This window comes from Triturus cristatus, chromosome 7 (assembly GCF_964204655.1).
Source record: "Triturus cristatus chromosome 7, aTriCri1.1, whole genome shotgun sequence".
Classification (NCBI taxonomy): domain Eukaryota; kingdom Metazoa; phylum Chordata; class Amphibia; order Caudata; family Salamandridae; genus Triturus; species Triturus cristatus.
Genome location: NC_140590.1, coordinates 1,502,913,980 through 1,502,926,196, shown reverse-complemented (window position 1 = coordinate 1,502,926,196; position 12,217 = coordinate 1,502,913,980).

Genomic DNA, 12,217 nt, shown 5'->3' with positions numbered 1-12,217 from the left:
GCGGCATACTTCCACCACTCGCGCCGCCTGCTTTTTTTATTGCTAATGCATGCAGTGATGGCCGGTGAATGTTTTTTGAGACATTGCAAAATGAAGGATTTTACATCACAATTTTCACATCAATGATCTAAAAATACACAGCTAGTGAAGGGGCACTAAGGAACAGGGACATCTTAAGGATTTCGGGGGCCCTGGCCGTAACGTATTTTGTGGGCCCCTGTTTGTAACAGCTTTGAATTTATGATCCAATTTCAACTCCTTCATGCCCTCTTCAGATAGGTCATTGGCAGTGCTGGTCCAAATTCTAAATGTATTTACATCTACTATTCAGGGATAGTGACATGTGCTTTCATTATCATAATACAGCAGCATCTCACTAATATTACTGCAAATAATCTTTGAGACCCCCTGTCATTTTTCATATTCAGGTCCTGTTTTGATCTTAAAAGAAACTGTTTTTATGGATGTTGCATGGTGTTGAAAAACAAACATTTCTCTGCCAAATATCTGTAGAGGACTCCAATACATCACCCACATTAAAATAGCTGAAAGGAAAATGGTATGTAAAAAAATCTGTATAGAATTACTCAAGGTCATCAGAGCAAGAACAGGGCTGGATCTATCGGGCCCCTCCCAGAATGGCTGGGGCCCTGGGCCAGGGTTTTGTGGTGGACCAGGTAAACCTTACCTTTCCTACGGGTGTTCTGAGGCTTAGATCCAGAAATGTAATTGTGAGCAAGCGATGGAAAATGCAAAGCAGTATTCCAATGACCTGTACATCTATTGTTTACATTAGAAGACTCAGGAAACATTTCACTATACACTTATGAGCCCCCAGTATCCGCCACTCTCTCCCTATGAAATCAGATATCGACAGGGCCATTTCTACCATTAGGCAAGACTAGGTGGCAGCCTAGGGCGGCAGAAGGGGGAGGGCCCGCAAAAAACATGAGTTTGGGAATATCTGATGCAATAATTCTTCTAGCCTGGATGACAGGGGGAGAGTGATAGTAGTAAAAGGGAGAGGGCGTCATTTTTCAATTCTCACCTATGGCGGCAAAACACCGAGAAATGGCCCTGGATATTGACTACGTCTTCTTAAAACGTATCACATGTTAAATCATGGGCACATACTGCTTCTATACCTGTGATTTTTGTGAACTAAATTGATTGTTCGTTATGTTTGTTCATGATGTCTAACTTACAACCTTCAACAGATATACTCCTCTTTGTCCACAAATGAAAGTGCACCTGGCCATTAATTTTCTTTTTTGCCTCTTAGAAGCTATATATATTGAGTTTGCAAACACCACACTCTGCGCTTTGTTGCAATTTATAATGAAGTGCAGAAACAGTACACTGCTCAAACAATGGTTTTTAATCTTGCCCTGTAGCACAACAAACAATTGAGACAGTGTTCACTGCTCTGCATTGGACTTCTCGCCTGACCTACAAGGCAGCAACATATCCTGCTGTCCTAGTACTTAAACCAACACTGCGCAGAAATGAGTGAAAAACAAAGGGATTACCTAACTGCGTGTATGCAGCCTCCAGCATTGTTGGCACAGGGCAGAGGAACTAATGTAGCGTGGACCTCAAGTGCTGGCCTTTTGTTTCAGTCAATTCTTTTGAAAATTGTTTAGAGGTAGGCTGCACATATTTTTGCAGTATTTTCAGGTAATTGTATTGCAAAGGCCATAATCAAAAACAGAAAAGCACAATATGTATATTGATTTTCTCTTTTTATTATTGTTACATTTCACATTTTTTTCATGAATCCATAAGTGACAGTGGTATGTGCGTTTAAATTGCCTGAATCACTGTTAGGTACATCTTGTCCGGTATGCATGCATATATACTACCATCAAACATATTGTTAAATCTGACAACATATTCAACTCAAAAAATTAAATAGAAAATTATGCCTATATGCCAAAAGTTGTTTTAGTTTCACATTATGTATTGGGAAATAAGATCAGGTGTATTTTCATATCTTCGTGATGACTTCACGTTTAAAAAGCTCATTATAGTACACAGATAGTTTCCTCCCATATTAAGCAAGCACGTGTTCCTGTACATCAGTTTAGGCATCAGGGTCTACAAATATTGCAGAAATTTCTGCCCAAAGATATGCAATTGGCTTCCACCTAATGCCCTGTGCTCTTCCACTCTTAGATTGGCCGCTTCTGTCCATTTCCCGACCTCCCTTTTTTACCTACTTTGCGGTGGGTCATCTGTGGAGTGCCACTGCATTGCAATATCTTGTCTAGCAATATCCACAGACAAGTGTAAAGTAAACCCGAGTGGAGCTTGCAGAGTTCTGCTACGCGGAATTCTGCAAAGTGCAAAAAAAACTCTGTCCAGCTACGCAGTGCACCGCAAGCAGCAGAGAAAGTTAGAAAAATGCTGTTCGCTGTAACTTTCAGCGCCGGGTGTTTGTCCACGGTGTTAAATTATCGCAAATGCCACCATGCACAGCGCATGCGGGTGCTGCTTCCTTTCTGCCACTCGAGTATATTTTCTACTCGAGCGGCAGCTTTCTCAACGAGAGCAGTTGTGAGCATACGCGGCCACTCGCATTGAGAAATCCGACCACCAGCGTTAAGAAATCTTGGAGGTTGATTTCCTTTGCTCGCGCTTGCCAACTTGATGTTGACAATCATGAATGAGGAAAATCTCAGTGGGAGGTGGATTTTCCTCGCTTGCCAACTTGATGCTGACGAGCGCTAGCGAGGTAAATAACTCTGCAAGCTCCACGTAACGCGAAGTGGGGAAAACTCCTCAAACTCCACAAGCTGAGCAGAGTTCACCACCCAGATTTAGTCTAAAGTTAGCTTCCCACTTTTTTTGATTCTCTTCAAGTGTACAGTTCCGGCACACATATATCAGCCTTGTTCAAGTCTCTCCTGTTTAGTGTTGTCTCCAATTCTCATGTAACCACTGAGCAAAGGTTGGTTATTATAGAGCAACTCCAAACCATGTGGGCAATATCTGCATCCATGTGTGTGCACCTGGGTTGGTGCAAATTGTCAGTGCCTCATAATATTCTATCTGTGCGGTGTTAAGTGCATTTAATGTACGTAGTTCAGTGGTGTGTATCGTAACGGGTGTTTCTGGAGACGATGTATACATGGACAAGCATCTCGTCCCATTCCTTAGCACTCAGGCGCCTCCTTACTATTCCCTCCCACCTATTTTAAAGGGTCAGTAGATCTCCTGCAGTACCAGAATTAGAGCAATATAGAGCCATGAGATCAATTTGTGCCCCCTGGCAAAAATAGGCATACTCTGTCGGAGTACATCTCGTGCTGGTGTGGGTAAACTGGTGAAGGTCTGGACAGCATCCTCACAGGACTGTTTTGCTGATTTGATGGTGTCCACTTGAAACCCAACTCTCTCTTGTCAGCAACTGGCGAGGCTCCCACCACTTCCTTTTCCATGCATTTACTTTAATCCAAGTGCCATGCATCAGAGGCTTGGAACAGCGGCCAGAAACCGTGGCTTTGTACTACCACGGCCAGCAGCCTTAATGTGCCCCTATTTGGCACAGCAGTAATGGGTTGCTGTGCCAGGGCAGTGTGCTGGCTGCCATGCTGGGGCAGCAATATCTAGCTCTTTGGACTGCTCAGATCCATTCAGTATGCACCCACTATTGCTTCTCCACCGGAGTGCCCACCTTACACTCAGGATGGGACAGTGCATTGCCTGAGGCAGAGGACAGTAATCTGGAGATTGATTACATCATGCAGTGTGAGTGACTCACCCTGCGAGATTCACAAATCCCTCAATCTGTCTGGAAACGTTTTACCTTTTACTAAACAGTAGAGGTCAACAAAACTGATATGCATCTTCAGGGGATCTCAGTCTTCCATAACTAGATGACTGGCTGCTTCAGGCAATATCTGTTCAGTTGAGGCAGCAACATCAAGAGTGGACCATAGCTATGCTAGAGACTACTTTTGAACATCCTGAAGTGCAATCTATAGCCTTGTACACAGAGAACATTCATAGGTTTAGAATTCAACACTCTTCTTCGCAGGTTGTTCCTTCCCCACTCCAGAACCCACATCTATAATCTCTTCTGATGCCTCCTTTGTCCCACAAGATGGCTACGCTGTTTCAATGGATGGTATTGTGGCCGCTGTCTTCACAGTTCAATAGATCAAGATACACCTACGACTTTTGTTGTGGCATATACACAAATTCCTGACATTACCCATTAAGGATATGGACTTGGAAATTTCTGTGTCTCGGGACATTGTATACAGTCTGCAGTGGTGGATGGAGAGGGCCAACTGAACCAAGGGGATGGTGATGCATCCTTCCCCTCCAATGGTAGTGAAAATGGACACCATTTCTGTGGGTTGGGGTGCCACAATGGGATGATTGTCAGTCAAAGCTCGATGGGATTGATCAGAGGCCATACAATCCTCCAATTAGAAAGAACTCTTGGCCGTGAAGAGAGACCACCTTGCAATGCTCTGATATGCTCAGACAACATAGTGAAAGTGGCCTATATCATCCATCAGGGCAGTACACACAGTCATTCACTCAATCAGGTGGTCTGAGTTATAGGTCATTGGGCAGAACTCAATCTCCAATCCATCTCTGCTCAACACATCAGGGGCAGGGACAATGTGGTGTTGGATGCTTTGAGCCACAAGTTTCCTTTGTCTCAGAACTTGAGCCTCTCCAACGCCGCACTCCGCCACTTTGGAAATGCAGAGCTTCACCGTATTTACAACAATACGGTGCAACCCTGTGTTTCCCCCAACGCTGGAGGTAATTACAGCTGCCTAGTGCCAATGCAGTCACCCTTGCACCATAGTGCAAGGGTGCCTGTATTGTGGGAATGATTGTTCATGTGCAGGAATGTGTCCCTTCCTGCACATAAACAATCTTAAATGGTGATTTGTAACTTCTATGTGTACTGCTTTGTGCAGCACACATAGAAGTTGCAACTCGTCATTTTTAAAATGATTGTTTATGTGCAGGAAGGGACACCTTCCTGCACAAAAACAATTGTGCATGGCGTTTTGCTGTTTCTATGTCTGCTGCAAACAGCAAAAACGAGGAGAAATAAAGCATTTCTTCTCATTGAGCCATGTTAAGACCACGTTTTTTTGGCCTTAATTTTGGTGCTGCCCCATATTTACGCTACCCTTGTAAATATGGGGCAGTGTCAAAATCAATGGGTGTTGCGGCGGAATGCCCACTGCAACACCCATTGCCCTTTCCTTTCACGTTAAGTATAGTGTGAAGGAGTGTCTTATTTACAAGGCAGCATTAAGTCATGTTAAGTGGCTTAACACTGCCTTGTAAATAAGGCGAAGGCCGTATCGTCACTGGAACATATAAAAAAGTGACATTCCTGTGGCAATAGGGGCTCGTAAATATGCTCCAATGTCTTTTCGTTCTAATTCTAAGTCTCGTCGTCAGGTAGTTTTGAGTTTTCTCTATCTTCACCATCTGTAAAAACGTCTGTCCTTTTCTGGGATCTTTCTCTAGTTCTGCATGCTCTCCAATCTCCTCCTTTTGAACCTTTGGCATCTATTGATTTGACGGTTTCTTTCCTTTAAAGTGCCCTTACTTGTGGCCATCACGCTTGCTGGACGATTTAGAGAAACTTCTGCCCTACGTTATTCCCCTCCATATTTTAGATTAGTGGACGATGTAGTGGTTTTGAAACTGGATTCTGTGTTTTTTTCTTCTCAAAAATTCACTCTAAATTTCATTCTTCAAAATAATTGATTTTATCCTGTCTCTGTCTTTCTCCTCATTCTCCAGAAGAACACTGGTTACACACTTTGGATGTGAAACATGCTTTGACCATCTATGTTGACAAATTCACCTCATTTTGGAATTCTGATAGTCCGTTTAAGACTTTTGGTCTTGCAGGATGCAGGAACGCAGCTTCAAAGGTGACTATCAGTTGTTGGATCACGTATACCATACCCATGGATTATCAGGGATCAGAGGTGCCTTGTCCTGCTAATATCCATGCAAGATCCACTACGGGGGTCTCTGCATCATGGACTGCTTTTAATGGGGTGTCCTTGGAGGAGTTCTGTTGGGCTGGTACTTGGACCTCTGAGTACACATTTGTTTGACATTACCATTTAAACTCTGCTCAATCTGGTCATTTGAATTGTAAGAACGGTGTGCTACAGGCATTGGAAGCTTAAGCTGCTGCATAATTGTTTCTTTGTTTGCAATAAATCATTTGTGTGTGCATTATATTCGTCTAGCTCTTTCTTGACATCTACAAAGGCCTTCGTGTTCCTGGGGTGTATGCTTTGGTATGCCTCATTAGTAATGACTGGGTCGAGGACGAGGGGCATAGAGGTAATGCCTAATTGCTTACTGGTAATATTCATTACTCTTAGTCCTACTTGTCCTAAACCCAGTCATACTTCCCAACCATCCTCTCAATATCAGGCCTTTGTGGTGCTTGGTAGTTCAAGAAGTGCTAACGTAAGGCTGGAGTGTTATAGCTTTAGCTAGAGGGAGGGTGGGTTCAGCAAGATTTTCCTGTCTCTGTCTGGAAATCACTTGTTAGATCTGGGGGTCTCTAGTTGGCATAGGTAGGTACTGTGACAAATAGGTACCCTTGCGTCTAGTCAGGGTAAAGGGGTACACTCCGAAAATAACCCCTGCTCACCCCCTTGGTAGCTTAGCACAAGCAGACAGGCTTATCTCAGAGGCAGTGTGTAAAGCATTTGTGACCACATACAGTAATCAAGTGAAAACACTACAGCTGGACACCACACAAGTTTTATATCAAAAATAGGTATTCTTGATATAGACTTATCACAAGACCACAAACGACAAAAATCCACAATACTGTACTTTAAAATGGTAGAATTTAGCTTAGTTCTCTTAAGATGGTAAATGCGACACTCAGAGTTCAGTGTACCTGAAGATGCGTAACGCAAGACAACAAAAGTGTTGCAAGGACGGTGATGCGTTGAAGATCTGGTGCAAAGAAACAAAGATGGTGCTTTCTTCTTGGTGTGACATGATGCGAGCCGCGACAGGCCCTGCGACACGCTTCCCGGTGATGCAACGTCGATCCTCTTCTCCGGCGATGCGAGTTGCTTTGACAAAAATGCGAGCTGCGACAGGCCCTGCAACACGCTTCCCAGTGATGCGGCGGCATCTGATGCGACGACGATCCTCTTCTCCGGCGATGCGAGGCGCATCGTGCTGTGAAGCGTCAGCGGCAGTTCGGCGACACGCTTCTTGTTCGTGAGTCACGCTTCCAGCTCCTTGCGACACGCAGTTCCGCAAAACAGCAGGCACTTCCAAAGAACCCTTGGGGAGCTGGTGGGTGAAGTCTGTTGGCCCTGAGAATTCAGCAGGAGGCAAGCTCTTTTCAAAAGCCCTTGGAGATCCTTCACAAGTTGAATAAAGTGCACACAAAGTCCTTTCTCCTTTCTTTGGCAGTCAGGCAACCACTGCTGGCCAATCCCCCAAGCAGCACTTCAGCTTAGGGATATTCTCTCTTCAGTTTCTTCTGGTTCCACTCCTCAGCAAAGGTTTCTTCTTGTTTCCTCAAAGAGATCTAAAGTTCTGGGGTCTGGGTCCCCTTTTTATACACAGTTTCTCTTTGTTCTCTGAAGGCAGAGAGGCCTTTCCCTAGTCCAAACCAGTTCTGGTCAGTCCTGGTGCACTTTGTTGACATGACTCCTTCTTTCCTTTCACAGTGCAGGGAAGAGACATCAGACGCATCACAGGAGGTGGAGCCAGCATTGGGGAGGGAAAGCACAGCCCTATTCAGGTCCCAGGGGCAACTCCTCCCACCCATCTACATGGAGATCTCTCTATTCAACCCTGTGCTGACTCACCCTGTGTCCGGGAATTCCCCAGCCCCCTGGAATTCCCCAGCCCCTGTCACTCAAACTCCAGACAAGGAATACACAACCTAGCAGAGGCAGGCCTGGATGGTTAGACAAGAAAATACCTACTTTCTTAAAGTGGTATTTTCAAACACAGAATGTTAAAACCAACTTCACTAAAAGATGTATTTTATCATTCTGAGTTCAGGCATACTAAACTCAAATTTCTACCATGTTCCCTGAGTCAGTTAGGATTATAAGATGTAAGAATCAAACTGCCCATTCTGGCCTATGGGGAACAGGTAGCCTTGCAATAGTGAAAAACGAAAATGGCTGTAATTCACTATTAGGACGTGCCACACACACTAGGGCATGTCCTTCCTTATACTTACAATGCACTCTGCCCTTGGGCCTACCCTAGGGGTGACTAATATGCAGAAAAGGGAAGGTTTATGGACTGGCAAGTGGGTGCACTTGCCCAGTCAGCATGGCAGTACCTGACTGCACACAGGCTCTGCAATGGCAGGCCTTAGACACACTTTTACAGGCTGCTTCTGTGGGTGGCACAACCAGTGCTGGAAGCCCACCAGCAGCATTTGGATTACCAGCCCTGGGTACTCCTGGTGCACTGTACTAGAGTCTGACAGGTAAACTAAACCAGCCACTCATGGAATCGCTAATCCATACATCAATTTACAATGGAGAGCATACGGACTTTAGCACTGGTCAGCAGTGGTAAAGTGCCCAGAGTTATAAAACAGCCACCACCAGGTTAGAAAAAATATAGGAGGAAGGCAAAAAGTTCAGGGATGACCCTGCACAAAGGGCCAATCCAACATTACTCAATAAGTAGCCTTTGTCTCTGAGATGCAGTGACTTGCTTGTACCCTTACCCCAGCATGAGTGCATGGCTACTAAATTGCGCCGTCCCTCTTCTAGATTCATTTACCTCATAACTGCCCAAAATAACTCCCAGCATAGGGTGCCATATGATTTTTGGATGTGGATGGATAATATTGTTGCCTCCAGGAACTCCAGCTGTGTGGGGTTTGAGCAAGCACCTGGTACAATCTTCGAACATTATAAGATATATTCCACTTGGAGATGAATCCTTTTTTGGTCTTCATGGATCAGATGAGTCAGGTGGGGTTGTAAGCGATTTGTTAGGGCTTTACTAAGTATTTTAGAGTCTAGATTTAGCTTTGACAGTGGCCGATATGAGGCTACGTCTGATGCATTCCCATGCTACTTAAGTATAGACACTATGAAGGCCTCCCTTGTGAAGGCTGGTAATAAGCCTCTTTCTAAAGCATTAACATATATTTCTAATGCAAGTGGTGTCAGCAGGGACTTATATGTATAATACACCTTGGTGATCAACCCCTCAGACCCAGGTGACTTACCCCCGCTAACTCTTTAATAGCTCCTCTAACTTGAGGTACAGTTATAGAACTGGTTGAAAGGTTGACAAGGGTCACCCCGCATTGTCACCAGTTTGCATTTCACTGCTGTCCTTACTCCCATGAAAAGTAAACATCATTTGAAGCAAAACTCTCAAAATATTGAATTTAAAGAAAATTTAGTTTGGTATATTGACAGAAACAAAAAGGGACTGACATGGCAAGATGCTGAAGACGTTGTGGTGCCAGTGGTAGACACTAATATGAGCTGGGGTCTCTACTGGGTGATTCCTGCAAAGGTATCCACTTCGCCTAGGGAAAATAAATGCATCTAGTATAACTGAGGTACAACAGAGCACAAATTACTGCTAACCAAGTCTTGGAAAGGTACTAGTGATGATGTGCTGAGGTATTTAACAACTCGGTCAGCCAAATTATTGCTGTAGTCTACCATTGTATTCTCTCCAGCATCGATCATGCAGAGGATCGAGCCTTCCAGGAAAGATATTTGCCTACAGATCAATGCACCCTTATACCAAGGGCAGTGCCACATTATTTATAACTGACCACCTATTTAGTTAAACGTATTGTGTCAGTTAAAGCAGTCTTCATCAGGTATAGTGTTTCCTGTTCCAACAATGTTCAGAGGAAGTATATATTCCATGTAAAGCACTATAAGAATAGAGGCATTGCTGTTATTTGAACTTGACCCTTTTCAATTTCTTTAAGGATAAAGGGTCTTTTGTGAACTGTGCTCCAGCAAACTGGAATTTCTTTGTCATGGCTGGAAGGTGAATAGGGAACCGTGCAACACAATAAACATGAACAGTCAAGATCCAGACTGTGGGAAACACCAGTAGGGTCCCAGCCACAGTTCTGCCTCATGCACTCGCATCAACACCCATGCTCTGTGGTGTCTTGAAGTTGGCCAGGCAGAGTGGAGGAAAATAGGAACCACCTCAAAGAAGATCAACTTGTTGCTTCCTCCACCCAGCACAATGAGTCTTACTGAGTGAAGAATAGTTGGGACAAACAGCGAGCCAACGCTGGAGGGACTGCACTGTAGTCGAAACACCAACATAGCTCCATGTGGTTGCCAGTTACTAAATCATCCACATACTCAGAAAATAGTGCCAGTGATGCTCACTGGCACATTATAAACACTGTTCTGGTGTACTAGGACAGAACAGGCACCCTCAGGCATAGGAAATGCCTGATGCAAAAGGAAATTAGAGTTAATGTGTACTGCTTCCCAGAGGAAAATCCAAGAGAACAACTGTGCACAAAGATTGCTTGTGGTGCCAAATGACAACCACTCACTCAAGAAAAACACTACTTGAGTCATGATCCCACTGCACCATCTGCACAAATGATGGCTGTGCCTCTATGAAGCTTGGGCATTCACAATATGGGGTACATTGTTAAAAACCATTCAGGCTTTACATTAGCAATTCTTTGGAAGAAAATAACAGTGCAGACATTAATGTGGTATATAAAGTATAAGTAACTGATAGAAACACAAGTGTGAAAAATATGTTGAATTTAAAAAGGATTAGCATTTGTCAATATCAATTAAATCTTTCCCAGAACTGCTCACACTCCCATTAAATTCTTGAAGTCAATTTTGCAAGCCTGGATGACAACTGATTTGCAATATGTAGAATCTAAAAAGCACTGAGCGCTTTTAAATAAAGGTATGACATATCAAAGACTGTAAATATATTTTGCAGGGCGTCTGGATGGAAAATGTGTTTTTAATATCTTCCTCCCTATTGATTGTGAGCGCATCTCAGAACATATGCACATCTAATGACTTTTGGAGATCCATTTTGACATGGTTAGCTTATTCTTTCTTAATTGCCTCAACTTCTTGAAAAGCACATATTTTACCTAAGGATTTTTTTTATATTTAAAACAAGGAAGTGAAATTAAGCATTAATCCTCCTCTATACAGAAAGGGCAGTGATGCTATGCTGTGTCACAGGTTGCTAATTATCTGATGTTAGAATACAGAGGCAATCATACTTTATGTTTTAATTATTTCTCTACCTAAAAGGTATTGCTGGGATGGATTTTTGATTAATTATAGACTATAGTTGGCTTTCCAGCAAAAATGTTTTCATTATTGATGTTAAATGCTGACTTTTCTGCTTTAAATGATACCAATAAATTTTAGGTATCTGACAAGTGTGAAACTCTGCTTCTAATATGTCCTGTATGGCTTATTTCTTTTTTGTATGTAAAACCATCACTAATAAACGTGAATTGACTTTAGCCATACTCAAAAATCATTCCACCAATCGGAGGCTCTGCTGTTTCCTTGTGGTAGACTAAATAACTGACACAGAGGGGTGGTCATGATGACATGCAAGCACCCCTCTACTATACAATTATTACATCTTCCAATGGTCTCCCCTACCTACCTTTATACTTTTGGGCTGGGCTGCCAGATACATGATCCATATCTGTACTTCTTCCTTGACTAGTTCAATGCAACAACTCCTTTTCATTACCATCTCAGGTGACATACTGAAGGTAACATTGAATTCTGAAAACTACCCTCAATGCATCTTAGCAGGTGGGGTGAGTGCAGTTCTGCTCACATATACCTGTGGCACCAATCCAATCACATATTTTCATAGGGCAAGAATAGACCCAGAAGGGTTCCTAATATTCATGGAGTTCTTGGTGACTTGAGAGCTCTGCAAGCTTTAAACAAACTTACATCCCAGAAATAGAAAAAGTCTAGCAAATTAGTTTTCCTGGTCCTGGAACAGAAATTAATCCCTGGCATGCACTGGTAAATGCCATAATCAAGCTATGACTATATTACCACCAAGCTGGTGTTGTCAGAGTTGGTGTTCTAGTATATAAATTCATGGACAAAATAGGTGAAACACATAACTGAGAAATAAAATAATCAAAAACACCATTTCATGGAGAGTTTGGTGGAACATATCACAATAAACAAGAATAGGT